This window comes from Trachypithecus francoisi, unplaced genomic scaffold (genome assembly GCF_009764315.1).
Source record: "Trachypithecus francoisi isolate TF-2019V2 unplaced genomic scaffold, Tfra_2.0 Lachesis_group4, whole genome shotgun sequence".
NCBI lineage: Eukaryota > Metazoa > Chordata > Mammalia > Primates > Cercopithecidae > Trachypithecus > Trachypithecus francoisi.
The window spans coordinates 16372245-16391379 of NW_022681469.1; the positions used below are offsets into that span (position 1 = coordinate 16372245).

The 19135-nt window shown below is 43.9% G+C and overlaps 1 protein-coding gene and 2 gene segments (V, D, J or C); all 3 read right to left on the bottom strand.

Annotated features, from left to right (window-relative positions):
- The window catches only part of LOC117072417, a 293342-nt gene that overhangs the window by 273449 nt on the left and 758 nt on the right, over positions 1 to 19135 (bottom strand).
- The window catches only part of LOC117072418, a 372247-nt gene that overhangs the window by 263966 nt on the left and 89146 nt on the right, over positions 1 to 19135 (bottom strand).
- The window catches only part of LOC117072419 (M1-specific T cell receptor beta chain-like), a 339687-nt gene that overhangs the window by 258239 nt on the left and 62313 nt on the right, over positions 1 to 19135 (bottom strand). The gene's annotated exons all lie outside the window — the stretch shown is intronic.

Here is a 19135-nt window from a genome sequence, read left to right on the forward strand (position 1 = left end):
ACGGTGATGGTCGTTCCCTCGTCCAGCTGAGACTGGCCTGGGGGAAAAGCTCAGCACAGAGCAGCGTTTCACACACACACGGCTGCTCAGAGCTCTGAGGGCCCCAACCTGGGCAGTGTTGGGGAGAGGCCTATGGGACAACATCATCCACTGCCTGAATCACGGTCTCGTGAAGACAAGGCCACCTATATCTTCCACTGAGCTTTGTGTGCAGAGGAAGGTGGCTGTGGGGTGACTGCTGGTGCAAGAGGGCACAGAGGTCTGGGAGAGGCTTCCGACACCAAGGCCACGTATTTGGCTTTGAGAGAAAGTTACAGACCCTCAGGGATTTCTCTGTAGTGCCGGCTGGGACGGATCAGCTGTGCACCAGCTTCGGCTCCTATTAACTCCCACACATGTAGTCGTGGATGGCAGTCTCAGGCATCTCTGTGCCACTTCATGTCCTGCATTTGTTCTTTAGTATCTTGGGATCTGGTTGTCCCAGCTTCTGTGAAGTCTATCATAGAAGGAAGTTGAGTGCCCAGTGAGGGACCCAAAAATGTAGACCTGAGGTAAAGGCTTAGGCTAGGATGTGGGGAGCCAAGGAAAAGGCTTTAGGGGACTCACCTGCCCCCAGGGGGCAAAAGGCCACACCACTTAGGAGCCTGGTGGTCGTAGCTGGGTCAGGGAAAAACGGGGAAATTGCGGGGAGGTTTTTCAGCTTGTGTGTTGGGGACATAATTCCTGGAGGTCAGTAGAGTCAACTGGTGATGCCACTGCCCCTGCCAGCCAGTGACTCTGTCCTCTGCCTACTGTTCCTCCCTCTACCTGCTACCACCTTCAACCTACAGTCCAGTCGTAAACCTTCGCCCATGTGCTCTCTGCTCCTGGCTGTCTTTCTTCTAACAGGCAACAGCCTGACAAGGTTTGTGATCATTTCTCCTCTACCTACCTGTCCACCGTCAGCTCCGGGTGTCCACTTTAGGGCTCTTTTTAACAGGCTTCCTCACTGAACATATGTGCTTCCCTCCCATTCCTAGGTCTCTATGTTGTTTTTCACAGGAGATATTTCACGTCCATTTATTCTTAGTGGTGAAAATCCAAACTTAAATTTTACTAGAGTAAATTAAGAAAAACATGTTTAGCCGGGCGCGGTGGCTCACGCCTGTAATCCCAGCACTTTGGGAGGCCGAGACGGGCGGATCATGAGGTCAGGAGATCAAGACCATCCTGGCTAACACAGTGAAACCCCGTCTCTACTAAAAATACAAAAAACTAGCCAGGGGTGTGGTGGGCGCCTGTAATCCCAGCTGCTCGGGAGGCTGAGGTGGGAGATTCGCGTGAACCCGGGAGGCGGAGCTTGCAGTGAGCTGAGATCGCGCCACTGCACTCCAGCCTGGGCGACAGAGCGAGACTCCGTCTCAAAAAAAAAAAGGAAAAACATGTTTAGACATTTATATGAGAAAATAGTTTTGTCTACACACAAACAAAATTGTTTTTAGTTTTTGTTGCATTAAATTAAACTCTTGTGCATCAAGAAAACACCATAAAAATGAAAATATAAGCTGCAGACGGGGGAAAGACACAGGGAATGCATATAAATGACTTTTTACATGTGAAATTTAACATTCCTTGAAGTTGCTAATGAAGAGGCCACAGTAATGACTCCTTAAGACAGCTGAGCCTCTACTGCAGCCCTGCAGGTCACTAGAGGACAGTGTGAGGCTCTGATTTACTGACCAGGATGCAGAAGGTGATGATGGAGCAGGGGGAATAGGTGGAAAATGTATGGACTAGTTTGTTTCCTACTTCTGGTCCTTACAAGCCAGGAGACACTGGGGAAAATGACTCAATGTCCCTGATCCTTCCATCTGTAAAGGAAGAATAAGAATGTTTGATGTGCAAGACTGTTGAAAAGTTTTAAGCTATATAACAAATACAAAGAATCAAGCACACATCTGGGGCTCAGCAGTCACTCTTCTCCTGAAGTTACCCAGGAAGTGGCAAGCTGCAAGAAGATGCAGCAGAGAAGCGGGCACAGTCAGGGCACAGGAAACCTGGACTCTGTTGGTTGGGAGAGCTCTGCACTCAGTAGGACAGTAGACATGCCTTCCAAACAACTTAAAGCTTCCCTTGAAGGAGTGAAAACTGGGTGGGGCCTGCAGCTCTCAAGTCAAAGCTAAGACAGGAAGTTTATATACAGAATGTCAGTGACTCTGCTGGGCTGTGCCAAGCTGCTGGCACAGAGATACAGGGCTGAGTCGCCCATCTCCAAGGTGTTCACATTCAGCTCAGAGCTATAATTAGGAAACTGGTGACCTGAGAATCGATCAGGGAAGTTGCCTCTGTCTCTCTCTTTCTCCTCATAATACTGAAAGATAAACTGGGACCCCTGATCCAGGGCCTGTTGGTGCCAGGACACACTGGTATGCCCAGAGATAGGAGAGTATCTCAGAGTCACTTGCTGTCCTGTTGTTTTGGTCAGATGCCTCGGACTTTGGGTGACTCCAGTGTCCACTGGGCCTGTGGGAAAAGCAGATGGAGGATGAGCACAGCAGACAGCCTGGAGGCTCTCCCCAAGGTAAAGTGGAGGACACAGGGGTGGGAAAGCTGAGAATGGGGCTGCTGTCCTGTGCACAGGACTCACCTGCTCCCAGGAGACAGAGCAGCGCCCAGCAGAGGAGCCCGGGGCCCATGGCACAGTGGGGCAGGCAGCACTGCACCTGACGCAGGGCTTGGTCCTCCTGGGGAAGAGCCAAGTGAGTTCTGCACCTTGATTTTCCTGATGGGAGGGGTATCCTGTGATGTCACTGTCCTGTGTCCTCCCCATGCAGCCTTCCTTAGGCCTAGTGCTCCAGGGACCTTGGACTCTCTACCTTTCCTGCAGAGCCAGAGTGCTGGGTGAGGGCAGAAATTTATCTGATGAGACAGTTGCTCCTCTGCCCTCATCTCCACAGTTCCCAGGCTGCCCCATCGCCCCTAGTTCTAAATCCTTGAGGAATCACCACACTGTCTTCCACAATGGTTGAACTAATTTACACTCCCACAAACAGTGTAAAAGCATTTGTATTTCTCCACATCCTCTTCAGCGTCTGTTGTTTCCTGACTTATTAATGATTGCCATTCTAACTGGCATGAGATGGTATCTCATTGTGGTTTTGATTTGCATTTCTCTGATGACCAGTGATGATGAGCATTTTTTCTGTGTCTGTTGGCTGTATAAATGTCTTCTTTTGAGAAGTCTCTGTTCATATCCTTTGCACATTTTTTGATGGGGTTGTCTTTTTCTTGTAAATTTGTTTGAGTTCTTTGTAGATTCTACCCATTTGTAGATGGGTAGATTGCAAAAATTTTCTCCCATTCTGTAGGTTGCCTGTTCACTCTGATGGAAGTTTTTTTTGCCGTGCAGAAGCTGTTTAGTTTAGTTAGATCACATTTGTCTTTCTTGGCTTTTGTTGCCATTGCTTTTGGTGATTACTCATGAAGTCCTTGCCCATGCCATGTCCTGAATGGTATTGCCTAGGTTTTCTTCTAGGGTTTTTATGGTTTTAGGTCTAACATTTAAGTCTTTAATCCACCTTGAATTAATTTTTGTATAAGGTATAAGAAAGGGATCCAGTTTCAGCTTTCTACATATGGCTAGCCAGTTTTCCCAGCACCATTGATTAAATAGGGAATCCTTTTCCCACTTCTTGTTTTTGTCAGGTTTGTCAAAGATCAGATGGTTGTAGATGTGTGGTGTTATTTATGAGGCCTCTGTTCTGTTCCATTGGTCTATATGTTCTGTTTTGGTACTAGTACCATGCTGTTTTGGTTACTGTAGCCTTGTAGTATAGTTTGAAGTCAGGCAGTGTGATGCCTCCAGCTTTGTTCTTTTTGCTTAGGACTGTCTTGGCACTGTGGGCTCTGTTTTGGTTCCATATGAACTTTAAAGTAGTTTTTTCCAATTCTGTGAAGAAAGTCATTGGTAACTTGATGAGGATGGCATTGAATCTATAAATTATTTTGGGCAGTATGGCCATTTTCACTATACTGATTCTTTCTATCCATGAGCATGGAATATTCTTCCATTTGTTTGTGTCCTCTTTTATTTCATCGAGCAATGGTTTGCAGCAGTTCTCCTTGAAGAGGTCCTTCACATCCCTTGTAAGTTGGATTCCTAGGTATTTTATTCTCTTTGTAGCAATTGTGAATGGGAGTTCACTCATGATTTGGCTCTCTGTTTGTCTGTTAATGGTGTATAGGAATGCTTGTGATTTTTGCTCATTGATTTTGTACCCTGAGACTGCTGAAGTTGCTTATCAGCTTAAGGAAATTTGGGCTGAGATAATGGGGTTTTCTAAATATATAATCATGTCTGCAAACAAGGCCAATTTGACTTCCTCATTTCCTAATTGAATACCCTTTATTTCTTTCACTTCCCTGATTGCTGTGGCCAGAACTTCCAACACTATGTTGAATAGGAGTGGTGAGAGAGGACATCCTTCCCTTTTCAAAGGAAATGCTGCCAGTTTTTGCCCATTCAGTATGATATTGGCTGGGGTTTGTCATAAATAGCTCTCATTATTTTGAGATACGTTCCATCAATACCTAGTTTATTGAGAGTTTTTAGCATGAAGAGCTGTTGAATTTTGTTGAAGGCCTTTTCTGCATCTATTGAGATAATCATGTGGTTTTTGTCATTGGTTCTGTTTATGTGATGGCTTATGTTTATTGATTTGTGTACGTTGAACCAGCCTTGCATCCCAGGGATGAAGCTGACTGGATCGTAGTGGATAAACTTTTTGATGTGCTGCTGGATTCAGTTTGCCAGTATTTTATTGAGGATTTTTGCATCGATGTTCTTCAGGGATATTGGTCTAAAATTCTCTTTTTTGGTTGTGTCTCTGCCCGGCTTTGGTATCAGGATGATGTTGGCCTCATAAAATGAGTTAGGGAGGATTCCCTCTTTTTCTATTGATTGGAATAGTTTCAGAAGGAATGGTACCAGCATCTCCTTGTACCTCTGGTAGAATTCAGCTGTGAATCCATCTGGTCCTGGACTTTTTTTGGTTGGTAGGCTATTAATAATTGCCTCAATTTCAGAGCCTGATATTGGTCTATTCAGAGATTCAACTTCTTCCTGGTTTAGTCTTAAGAGGGTGTATGTGTCTAGGAATTTATCAATTTCTTCTAGATTTTCTAGTTTATCTGCACAGAGATGTTTATAATACTCTCTGATGGTAGTTTGTATTTCTGTGGGATTGGTGGTGATATCCCCTTTATCATTTTTTATTGTGTCTCTTTGATTCTTCTCTCTTTTCTTCATTATTAGTCTTGCTAGTATTCTATCAATTTTGTTGATCTTTTCAAAAAACCAGCTCCTGGATTCATTGATTTTTTGAAGGGTTTTTTTTTTTTTCGTGTGTCTCTATCTCTTTCGATTCTGCTCTGATCTCAGTTATTTCTTGCCTTCTGCTAGCTTTTGAATTTGTTTGCTCTTGCTTCTCTAGTTCTTTTAATTGTGATGTTAGGGTGTCGATTTTAGATCTTTCCTGCTTTATCTTGTGGGCATTTAGTGCTATAAATTTCCTTCTACACACTGCTTTAAATGTGTCCCAGAGATTCTGGTACATTGTGTCTTTGTTCTCATTGGTTTCAAAGAACATCTTTATTTCTGCCTTCATTTCATTATTTACCCAGTAGTCATTCAGGAGCAGGTTGTTCTGTTTCCACATAGTTGTGTGGTTTTGAGTGAGTTTCTTAATCCTGAGTTCTAATTTGATTAAACTGTGGTCTGAGAGATAGTTTGTTGTGATTTCTGTTCTTTTACATTTGCTGAGGAGTGCTTTACTTCCAATTATGTGGTCAATTTTAGAATAAGTGTGATGTGGTGCTGAGAAGAATGTATATTCTGTTGACCTGGGGTGGAGAGTCTTTAGATGTCTGTTAGGTCTGCTTGTTGCAGAGCTGAGTTCAGGTCCTGGATATCCTTGTTAACCTTCTGCCTTGTTGATCTGTCTAATATTGACAGTGAGGTGTTCAAGTCTCCCTTTATTATTGTGTGGGAGTCTATAAGTCTCTTTGTAGGTCTCTAAGTACTTGCTTTATGAATCTGGGTGCTCCTGTATTGGATGCATATATATTTAGGATAGTTAGCTCTTCTTGATGAATTGATCCCTTTACCATTTTGTAATGGCCTTCTTTGTCTCTTTTGATCTTTGTTGGTTTAAAGTCTGTTCTATCAGAGACTATGATTGCAACCCCTGCCTTTCTTTGCTTTCCATTTCCTTGGTAGATCTTCCTCCATCCGTTTATGTTGAGCCCACGTGTGTCTCTGCATGAGAGATGGGTCTCCTGAATACAGCACACTGATGAGTCTTGACTGTTTATCCAATTTGCCCATCTTTGTCTTTTAATTGGGGCATTTAGCCCATTTACATTTAAGGTTAATATTTCTATGTGTGAATTTGATCCACTCATTATGATGTTAGCTGGTTATTGTGCCTGTTAATTGATACAGTTCCTTCATAGTATCGATGGTCTTTACAATTTGGCATGTTTTTGCAGTGGCTGGTATCGGTTGTTTCTTTCCATGTTTAGTGCTTCCTTCAGGAGCTCTTGTAAGGCAGGCCTGGTGGTGACAAAATCTCTCAGCATTTGCTTGTCTGTAAAGGATTTTGCTTCTCCTTCACATATGAAGCTTAGTTTGACTGGATATGAAATTCTGGGTTGAAAATTCTTTTCTTTAAGAATGTTGAATATTAGCCCCACTCTCTTCTGGCTTGTAGAGTTTCTTCCAAGAGATCTACTATTAGTCTGATGGGCTTCCCCTTGTGGGTAGCAAGACCTTTCTCTCTGGCTGCCCTTAACACTTTTTCCTTCATTTCAACCTTGGTGAATCTGACAATTATGTGTATCAGGGTTGCTCTTCTCAAGGAGTATCTTTGTGGTGTTCTCTGTATTTCCTGAATTTGAATGTTGGCCTGTCTTGCTAGGTTGGGGAAGTTCTCCTGGATAATATCCTGAAGAGTGTTTTCCAACTTGGTTCCATTCTCCCTATCACTTTCAGGTACACCAATCAAACGCAGATTTGGTCTTTTCTTGTAGTCCCATATTTCTTGGAGGCTTTGTTCATTTCTTTTTACTCTTTTTCCTCTAATCTTGTCTTCTCACTTTATTTCATTAATTTGATCTTCAATCACTGATACCTTTTCTTCCACTTCATTGAATCAGCTACTGATGTTTGTGCATTCATCACGAAGTTCTCGTGCCATGGTTTGCAGCTCCATCAGGTCATTTAAGGTCTTCTTTACACTGTTTATTCTAGTTAGCCATTCGTCTAACCTTTTTTCAAGGTTTTTAGCTTCCTTGTAATGGGTTCAAACATCCTCCTTTAGCTCAGACAAGTTTGTTATTATCAACCTTCTGAAGCCTACTTCTGTCAGCTTCTGAAAGTCATTCTCCATCCAACTTTGTTTTGTTGCTGGTGAGGATCTGTGATCCTTTGGAGGAGAAGAGGTGCTCTGACTTTCAGAATTTTCAGCTTTTCTTCCCTGGTTTCTCCCCATCTTTGTGGTTTTATCTACCTTTGGTCTTTGATGTTGGTGATCTACAGATAGAATGTTGGTATAGATGACTTTTTTGTTGATGTTGATGCTATTTCTTTCTGTTTGTTAGTTTTCCTTCTAACAGTCAGGTCCCTCAGCTGCAGGTCTGTTGGAGATTGCTGGAGTTCCACTCCAGACACTGTTTGGCCTGGGTATCACCAGTGGAGGCTGCAGAACAGCAAATATTGCAAAACAGCAAAAATTGCTGCCTGATCCTTCCTCTGGAAGCTTCGTCCCAGAGAGGCAGCCACTTATATGAGGTGTCTATCAGCCCCTACTGGGAGGTGTCTCCCAGTTAGGCTACACAGGGGTCAGGGACCCACTTGAGGAGGCAGTCTGTCCATTCTCAGAGTTCAAACACCGTGCTGGGAGAACCACTGCTCTCTTTGGAGCTGTCAGACAGGGACATTTAAGTCTGCAAAAGTTGTCTGATGCCTCTTGTTCAGCTATGCCCTGTCCATAGACGTGGAGTCTAGAGTCAGTAGGCCTTGTTGAGCTACAGTGGACTCTGCCCAGTTCATGCTGGCTGGCTGCTTTGTTACCACTAAAGCCTCAGCAATAGCAGACGCCCTTTCCCAAGCCAGGCTGCAGCCTCACAGATGGATCTCGGACTGCTCGCTAGCAGAGAGCAAGGCACCATGGGCATGGGACCTGCTGAGCCAGGCATGGAAGAGAGTCACCTTGTCTGCCAGTTGCTAAGACCTTGGGAAAAGCACAGTGTTTGGGCAGGAGTGTCCTGTTTTTCCAGGTAGTTTGTCACGGCTTCCCTTGGCTAGGAAAGGGAAATCCCCTAACCCCGTGTGCTTCCCAGGTGAGGCGACACCCAGCCCTGCTTCAGATCACCCTCCGTGGGCTGCACCCACTGTCAAACCAGTCCCAGTGAGATGAACCAGGTACCTCACTTGGAAATGCAGAAAGCACCCAATTCTGCATTGATCGGGATGAGAGCTGCAGACCAGAGCTGTTTCTATTTGGTCATCTTGGAATGCCCTCCATCCTTTTTATCAGAAGTTCATTCCCAAGATAACTAATTCACTCCCACAATAAGGGCATTAATCTCTTTCTGAGGGCAGATCCCTCATGACCTAGTCATAACAGTCCCAACTCCCAATACCATTACATTGACAAATTTCAACATGAGATTTATGGGGACATGCAAGCATAGCACACACATCTACACCGTGAGTCAGTATTTCTACTCTTAAGTCTATACCAAAAAAAAAAAAAAGAATGCATATGTCCACAAGAAAGAATTCCACAAGAATGTTCACAACAACTTTATTCATAATAGTTTAAGACAGGAGTAACATGGATATCCATCAACAGGAGAATGGATAAACAAGTTGTGGTACATTTATGCAATGGAATATTAATTATAAGAAAGAGTGACCTACTGAAACAACAATATTAATACACTTCAGACATACTAATTTTGTAGGAAAATAACTCAATAAAAATGTTACATGATTCCATTTATATGAAGTCCAAGAATAAACAAAGCTAGTCAATGGTGATAAAAATAAAAAAAAATTTTATCTCTGGGATAGAAATTGATTGGAAAAGAGCTTGAGGACACTTTCTTGAGTGATGGAAATTTTTTTTATAATCATTTTAGTTACTGCTGCACTGGCATATGCATTTGTCAAAATGTACCAGGATGTCCTTCTATTAATATTTGTGTTTTACTCTGTATTAATTATACCTCATTAAAAAGTATTACTAAAAATTAAACAGCAAAATTGCATAAAAGATGGGAGTCATTTACAAATATATGCTTGTATTCTGTACAGCCAGTTTAAAAATGAATCACACTAAAATAAGAAAAAACAGGAACAAACATATCTGTGTAAGATACGGAGAATGTGAGAAGTGCTTCGTGACTGAAATAGGGAACATTGAAATTTGACATAAAAATAAGCACAACTGACGAGTGGGCTGAAAAACAACTGAGGATCAATATCAAGGAAAGCTGTAGATAAACAAAAGCTTTCTAAAAATATCTTCATATGCTGTTAAAAATCATTCTGAGATTCATGAGCTGCTATAAATTTCACAGCTTGGGGAATTGGGCATTCATCAGGCTCACCATTGAGCCTTTCATTTTGGCTTTCAACAAATTGGCCAATTGGTGAATTGACTTTTTTCACAGCAAGCAGCCTGTTCCCCACTTTGTGAGTGGAATCCTGGATGACCCGGCACTCCCCGTTTGGCAGCCTCACAGAGTGGGTTGGGCACAGCACAGACACACAGGGTTCCCTGCACCTGGGGTTGGCACTCCCTGTGAAACCCAGCTATGGACCCACTAGTCCTGCAGTTAACGGATCCCAACTAAAGAAACCTTGCCTCTAGGTGTCCGCTTTACCTGTAAGTGCTAAAGAGAGATACAGGTTGGAGAAAAATAAAATGTTTGCTCAATATTATTCTGTAATATTTTACAAGAAAATCAATTGAGGAACTCCTCGATTTTAAACCAAGCCAAAGTCATGATAATAACTGAATTCCTTCCTTAGTCTACCCTGAGAGGACTCAAACACTGCTCTATGCCCACGAATACTTACTAGAGACTTATTTATAGTCTCTTTTCGATAATTCTACTAGTCGATTGATTATCTTCAGGTCTAACGGCACAGTTTGGTGCATCTCCTAACATTTTCCTTCAGTAGTCTGTTTATTTAGGTATTTTAGAAATTGTCGTTGATACTTTTTTTGCCCTCCAGAGAACACATACTTGGTGTCCAGTGCAATCTCAGCCAAGGTGATGTTTTCAGTACGACTTATAAACTTGTAGAATCCCAGATCACTCAAGCAGGTTAAACCTATTGCCTGGCGAGACCTTCAAGGAAGATAAGGTGCAGCAGAGATGCACTGGGTTCAAGGCACAGCCCACCCCTATATTTCCCCTGTTACTCTAAGGCAGTTGTTCCTCTGCATCTGCCCCTTACACCAAGACTGCCCAGCCAAAATTCATCAAGTGTAGATCTCATTAAAGATTAGAGGGACTTCCCACCTCTTGCATAGCTGTAGGTAGCCTAGCAATAACTGAAAACTACTGCAACATCTGCATAATATTGGATCCAGGCCCTAATTTTTCTTAAACCTTTCCCTCCTAGGCTGCTCTCCCAGAAGCCCCCAGTCCTTTAGTTCCCAGTGGTCCACAGTGCCATCTTGTGGTCAATAAGTGAAGTTTCCCAAGTGTCTGCAAAGAGAACTGACAGAATATTAGACGCGCCATCCCTTGCCCATGCCTATGTCCTGAATGGTACTACCTAGGTTTTCTTCTAGGGTTTTTATGGTATTAGGTCTAACATTTAAGTCTCTAATCCATCTTGAATTAATTTTCGTATAAGGAGTAAGGAAAGGATCCAGTTTCACCTTTCTACTTATGGCTAGCCAATTGCATGTTCTCACTCATAGGTGGGAACTGAACAATGACATCACTTGGACTGGGGAAGGGGAACATCACACATCGGGGCCTATCATGGGGAGGGGAGAGGGGGGAGGGATTGCATTGGGAGTTATACCTGATATAAATGACGAATTGATGGGTGCTGACGAGTTGATGGGTGCAGCACACCAACATGGCACAAGTATACATATGTAACAAACCTGCACGTTATGCACATGTACCCTAGAACTTAAAGCATAATAAAAAATAAAAATAAATAAAAATTTAAAAAAAGAAGCACCATCCTGCAGGTTTTATGAGCAGTTTCCCTAAACCCTCATCCCAACACTAGTTCTAACCATGATTATTGCATTGAGTTACCAATCTTAATATCCCACCCTCATTCTGAATAACTCTTATCACATAGCTCTAGTTATGGCCTATCTTTTTCTCCCTTAAAACTACCATCTAAAGAAAGAGGAACAGAATGAGAGGAATGAAATAAAATAATATTTGGTTTAAATAGGAAGAAAACCCAGACGTTGAAATATAGAGAGTTTTTTAAATCTGAATCACTAAAAATAATCAAAAATGCCCTCAAAAATTGACAATGTTACCCCAAAAGTATAGATCAGCAAAAGATGAAGTCAAAACGAGACCTCTTACAAGGCAATAAGCAATGGTGGAGGACGCAGTACCTAATGCACAAAATAAGGGTGGAGATAAGTAAGACCAGCAAAGGGGCTGCTACAGGAAATAATCAACTTATGCATATCCACTGATGTGAGCACCAAAGAGGGAAGAGATGATTCTGGGAGAGGCAGAGGGGCAGCAGGAGATGAGGACACACTGGTGCAAAACAGTATCATAAGGAAGCAAATTAGCCAGGGGACTGTGGATTAGAGGACTTTGCTTTCTCCTGTCTCTTGTGACATCTGAACTAGACCACTTTCCTTTCCAACAATTTGCTCCTGCACCCTAAGTTAGAAGCCCCTGGGATTTGCTCCTCCTCGGGTTTCCATGGATGAACTCCCTCTCCCTCCTTGTTGAGCATGGTCTGAAGGAGAGGTCATTTCTCCCTCCCCTTCAATCTCACAGTACTGGGGATTGGCACAGATCTGTCAATTGGCATCGACCTCTCATCGCATGCTCATATGACCCCTAACTGTGCCTTTTCATTTCCACTAGGCAGAAAGTTAGATGTGGTCAATGAAACTTAACACCTTTATCATAGGATGCACAAGCGACTGCGACACAAATTATTGCGGTTTTCACTGCCTTAGGTTATATCTGAACAGGAAAAAAAGGCATAATTTCTTAATGTGACTTAACCACAAAAACCTTCCCAAGTCCCAAAAGCAATACAACTACAATGGATTCCTCTCGTAACTGGTGAGATGGCAAAATAAAACAAACAAACAAAAAAACAAAGAAAAATTTGTCAAACATTTTTAAGGAGAGCCAGAATCCCATTCCCTCTTATACAAAAATCATTATATGACCCTCTTCTGCCTAACATACAGGCAGGACCATTCCCCTGCTCTGCACCTGGCAGGAAAGCCATGCTGGAGTCTGTGGGGAGCTGGCGAGGATGAGCCTTGGTGATTCTGCCCCCAGAGCAGAGATCCTCAGGGAGTTCTGGACAACTTCCAGGGACTGAGATGGAGAGTGGCCATACTCAGTCTTGGAGAGGAGAATACTTAGGGTGTGATCCTTCTGACTTCTCAGACTGAAGTAAAAGCAGAGTCATTCCTGACTGGGGTGAAGCTGCTTAGTTTCCAGAGCAAAATAGTCCTTGTTTCAGGGTCTGTTGTTGCCACAGAAGAATAGTGAGGCTGTAAGTGGTTCACAACCTAGAGTTGCTGCTTGGCCATCTCTGTTCCCAATGACTCCGGTATCTGAATATTCCATGCTAAGAAAGAGAACTTGTAAATAATGAACTGGTTCAGCGATACCTTTAGTGATATTCAAAGTACTTGTTATGTTCTGAGCTGGCATGCTTGTAAGAGACACAGAGCTACGTAGCAAGAGATATTGGAGGTTGAATAGAAATAAGAACAATTGAGGCCCCTTAGATAATGGCTTCTAGGAGCAACAGTAGAGGGGAGGTGAATTCTGAGCCCTTTTGGCCCCACAAGACATGGCATGACAGGGACATCAGAAAATACTCCAGTGGTGTGCTGCTAAACTGGGTGTCTGTGAAGGTGGGGGCATGGCTGGTAGCATTTGCTAATTTCTGTGGTACCAGCATCCCCACCATGGCAGACTTCAAGCTCCCATCATGGCTTCACTGAATGGGGAGCTGGGAAGAGTATGCCTTTTTGGCTCTTCTGAGTCACACAAGCTGGGTCCAGCACATCCCTAGACTCAAGAGCAAATCTTTCAAAGTTCTTCAATGCTTCCTACTCAACACCCTAAAAATGAGGCAGCATCAACTATAGCACACCTCCTTATTTTCATGATAGGATCAGAGTGTGTAATCCGGGGTCTTGGAATGAACAAAGGGACAGTTGTGCAGAGAAAGGATTTCCGAATCCTCTGAAGCTGCTGAGATCACAGAGCAAAGAGTTAACACTGGTTTGGTTGGAAAGCTGCTAGCTTTTGACTTCAGGTAATTTCAATGAAATGTTTCTCCTGCTTAACTTAAGACAACAGAATGATTTCATCTGAGCAGAAACCCTATTCTTTCCTATCTGATCATTAGTAACATCTGCCCTTTGCTCCTCTTGCATGTTCATTCTCAGTATAAATTGTAAGCCCTGCTCGTTTTTGTTTCATGTTCTTGCAGCACCGTTTACAACTGCGGACTAAACTGTTCAGCCTCAGCTTGTCCACTGTTAGGACCAGGTGTCTCAGGAGTCATGTGGAGGAAGGTGGCAGCAGTTAGAGTGAAGTTCTAGGAAGACAGGGAATTCCCATCTGTGCCCTGGCCTTACTCAGTCACAGGAGACACAGGGCACCTGAGCAAGGAGTGTTTTCAGGATGGCACAATAAAAAAAAATGGCTCCAGAGCATCTCCCTCCCAAAGACCATGATTCTCTGGGGAAAGAAATTTGGTGTCTGTACCACGACGATTTCTGATCAGTGAATTTGGAAGGGCTATGATGCCCCTCCTAGCTATGAAAGACTCAGGGCACCTCTATCATGGCTGCGTCTGGGACACTAAGTCCCAGACTTGGAGAAGTGGTCTGTCACAGAGGACTCTCAGAAACCCATGATCCGTAATCACATGAGCTCTGACCAGTGCATTCGCTTTCATAGATACAAACTGCAGCATCACCCACAGACAGGTGGAAGATTCTATTGCAATATAATCACTGTACTTCTATTTATAACAGGTACTATATAACTATATAATATGAGAAATAAAAAGGAATAGAATCAACATTATAAATGAAACACTTCTTGAGTTAAAGGCCTCAGGCAAATTATTTCAAATCAGATGAGTTGGACAACAATGAAAACACTCAGAGTCTAGAAATTCGATTTCCTGAGGGAATCAAGGTGAACAGGCAGCAGTGGTGAATGCATGCTTCTGTCTACCAGGATATCAGCAATGACAAATGGAAATAAAATAAAGGATACACGTGGCTTAAAGTAGTAGATAAATACAATCATGATAACATCATGTTATCATGATTGTATTTATCAAGTAAGGACCAAAAATTTGCAAAGACCTGTATTTTAAACAGGAAGAGAGATTTGATATTTTGTTGCAGAAAACTTCTAAGATGAGAGGGATAGAAGAGGCTTCAGAAGAAAGATGTTCCTGGGATGTAGCCTCAGACCTTCTAGATGCCTCAACATACACATGAGAAAAGCATGTTTCCTGCTTTTGACAACCTCAAGTATGTGGGCAGCACCGCAGCTTCCAAGACCTATAGAAGATGCATGTCTGCCCTGAAGGCCGAGGCTAAGACACCCACTCCTTGCTTGAAGAAGTGAGCTGGTTCTGAGGACTCCTAGAGTGCAGTGGGCCAGGATTGTTTTCACCACCTACATTTGCAGTCACTGTGTTTCAGGAAGGAATCTGTGGTCTCTTTCTACCTAATGGACAGCCGATGTCCAAATCTATCCTTCCCATGAAAAAATGAGGATGAAAGACAGGCCTCTGCTAACGGTCTCTAGCAGCTGTAAAGAGAAAGAAGGGTGAGGTTTGTGAACAGGAAGGAGGCGACTGTGCCACTCTGTGGCTGAGCTGCTGGCACAGAGATACACGGCCGAGTCCCCCTGCTGTGTGGGCTGGATCTTCAGAGTGGAGACGGATCCCTCAGGCCTCTCTGCAGAGAACAACCACTGGGCAGCCCTGATTTGTCTGGTTGAGCATCATTCCGGAAGTAAGTCAGAAACTCTGGGCCCTGCCCGGGGCCTGTTGGTACCAGTAAAGGTACTCATGACCCGAAATTGGATCACACCTGAGAGTTACATTCTGTCCCCTCTTCGTGACTCTGTACCTTGGGGACTGCAAGACTCCAGCACCTGTGTGATCTGTGGAAGTAGAATTTGGCAACAGAATAAGGAAAACATTTGTAGTCATCACTCACACACACACACGCACACACACGCCTACACACAGAAAAAAAATGAAACTACTTTGTGTTCAGAGGACTCACCTGTCCCTAGGAAACCCAGGACCACCCAGCAGAGGAGCCTGGTGCCCATGGCAGGGTCAGGCCAGGACGGGGGCGTTACCAGATCAGTGTCACTGTGAGCAGGAGCAGAGGATGACGGACGTCCTTGTCCCCACAGGGCAGTTCCCACAGTGACATCACTTCCTCTCTCAATCCCCAGGACGTCAGGGTCACAGCATTTATATTAGAACACACTTGGGTGACGCTTTAAATATTTATAACCTCCTTTTTAACATCAATGCATGGCTCATCACTTTGGGCTCCAGAGCTCTCTGGGCCTGGAGACCTCACACTGCATCTCTGAGTTCATCTTCTCATCCCACAGCTGCTCTTCTGTCTGCTGGACATGTCCTGTAGGATGCGCCAACACTGCCCCCAACATAGGGCACAAAGGGGTGAGCTCATTGTCTTTTCTCCAAGTCAGGGTCCCCTCTGCCATCGCCTTTCATGCCCCAGCCTCCTCTATTCCCCCAGTCACACGTGCCCAACAGGGCTGCCCCATCGCATGGGTCCCCTCACGAACTGCCCTCGTGCCTTTCTTCTGGGATCATTTCCCACCTTTGTTAACTGTCATTCAGAAAAGATACTTGGGTAGAAACTCACAGAGGTCTTTTTTCATATTCCACTTATAAAAGTTGTTTTTAATCAATGTCACCTTAAAAGAAGGAAAATGACAATTGAGCTAATGGTTATTTTTAACCACTATCTTGACTTACTCCTGTTCTCCATCTATCCCTGTGGGTGGTATTTCTCTTTTTCTCTGACAGCTTTCAAAATCTTCTCTTCGTCCCTCAGGTTCTACAATTTCCCTATGACTTGACTATTTGTCTTAATTGAGATTCATTTTGATTCTGGAAACTCTGAATTTGGGTCCTAAACACCTCTAAAGAATTGTCAGCTAACATCTCATAAATATCACCTCATAACATTCTACCCATTTACCTGTTTGAAACTGCAATCGTATGCAAGAAAAAATGGGAATTTATGAAAAATAGGCATATTCTAATATATAGGAAACATCCATTTTTTTTCCTCCCTGCTCTTTAACTTTTCATAGTTCACTTTTAATTTTCTGTGCTGCATTCTAGATGACTCCTGGAGATCCATCATCTTTGACACCACTAAAAATCTCTTTAGGAGGAGCTGATCAGCTGTTTGACTTTTCATTTTGTTTTCGGTGAGTGTGTGAGGCATTCCTAGATACATTATTTGACAATTTTTATGAAAGTTACTTGATGGTTTCAGACATTCTCTTTTTCCTTGTTTCAGTTTCCCCTCATGTTCATTTAAATGTAGCTTTCCAAACTTTCATATCTTATAATGCCAAAATTTCCAGTCTTTGGGTTTGCACTTCAATCTTTTGTTGCATATGCTCACATTTCCTCATTGCTATCTTCTAATATGTCCTAATATTCTTCTTACTGGGAATCTATTTGTTCCATGGTCGTCTGTGACATTCCAGAGAGGCCTGGACTGAGAGTGAACAACACTAAGAGTCTGTCATGTTTACAGGCATCTCCAGTCTAACTCGCAAATGTACAGGCCCAAGAACTGTCTGCTGCACTCCGGGCTGCCAAATACACCCACAACATAGGTTGGTAGGGTCCAAAATGCTCTCTGGACAGTCCCAACAAAAGATTCAGAATAGAATTCAAATTTTCTAATTTTTAAAAATAAATCTCATACATATATAGACCCTCTGGGTGGAGGGAGATGTCCGGCACAGGATTAAAAGAAAAGTTAGTAGCCAGCGTCTGGAACATCTACATACAAATTGTGTCCACATTCACCTGGGAAGCACAGGTGTCCACAGAGAAGAATCCAGGGACTGCGGCAGGTTGAGGCAGTTGTGTGATCCAATGCCTTAATCTCTGTCCTGTGCTGGACTGTGTTAAGTCAACTTTGCGAAGGCAAGAGCCTGCCTTTCTCAGAATGCCATTTCTTTTGCCATTCAGGGTTACAGATGGTCAAGGTACATTTGGTAAAATTTGGAAGACAGATGAAAAGCAGTCACTATTATTATACTTGGCAGGTCATTGTGGTCAGACAGTGAGAGTCTGTGACCGGCGGACACAGAGGCATCCAACAGACCTAGAAAGTCCTGTTTATTCTGCGCCCTGTATCCAGTTCATCTTCCCAAATGCTGGCCAACAGCAGCCAGGCTGCCCCCAGTGTTTGCAAGTAAACCTGCAGGGGTGGGCCCCATACAGTGGGTACAGTTTCCCCAGAAGAAGGTTTTCTTGGACTTTTCCTGTGCTCCCGGCTCAAGGTCCCACTGCATGGCCTGGCATACTCTGATCCTCTCATGTTCCTGCCACTCCAGTCTGTCCTGCCCAGACCTCCAGAAGCCCTGGCTACTGACTACCTCCTTCACCTTCTGACTTCTCTCCTCCAGACCTTCTTTTCCTCAGCTCCTCCCACATATGCATAACATCTAATTCTGATCATAAATCTGTTATACTCTCAAACTTGTAGTAGCCCTGTTTTATTGATGCAAACCTAATGGAGATTTTCTTACCAGAAGTGATTTCAAGGAACAACTTTTAAGGATGGAATTCTAGAGGTAGATCTCTGATCTGTCTCGATTTGTTGTGGGGAAAGACCCTGAAGGAGAGCACAGAGACCTGCAGGAGGTCTGGTGCTGCAACCACAAGAGGAAGCCTTGAGCCAGGTGTGGATGCCAGGATCAATTTCCCCATCAATTTCCAAGACTGACCTGAGCCCAGCAATCAAAGGGATGGGATTTGTTGTACTTAATGCTAGATCTCTGCCAGGTTAAAGTAGATGTAGCGTGTTCCTACTATTGGGTCATCCACCCACTCATCATTCACTTAACCTCTCATTCACTCATCCATCCTCTGACATTTGTCTCCCCACATGCGAGGCACCAATGTTGGTAAATGCAGCAGGCACAGCCTCAGCTCCCATGGGCTTAAAAATTAGGTGGAGTAAAAAAATAACCAGATAAGTATCTGAGAAAGCCCAACTGCGCTAAAGGTTACTAACAGACACATGAATCTGTGAGAGCTTATGAGAGGAAAGTTGATCTCAGCTGGGAGGGGAGGGAGTGCTTCCCACAAGAGGGTCTGATCATGCTGAGATCTGGGGGACAGCTAGGAGCTGGCCACTGCAGAAAGGAAGCCTCCAGCCCAGCGCAGAGGAAATGGGCTTTGAAGTCTCTGTGATAGGAATGAAGGAGGCACAGGAGAGGCTGCCCTCATGGCTGCAGTAGAGAGCGGCAGGGAGGTGGGGGGAGGAGAGACCCAGCAAGGCCTTGGAGGGTCACTGCCCAGATGGGAAAGGTGGGCCACAGGAGAGACCACGTGAGGGTGGGGGCTGGGGAAACCCTAGAGAGAGGAAGCAATAAGGTCACGAGAGAGAGACGGGAGTCTAGATGGATCTGAAATACACATCCTGTTTTATCCTGGGGGCCTCGGACTCAGGATAGAAAAGTAGGAGCTGGGGAAGCCCTCGCCCCACCCCAAAAGGAGAGCTCTGAGAAAAGAACAGATAGAGCAGAAAAGGAGACATCTGAAGACCTGGGAGCAGTC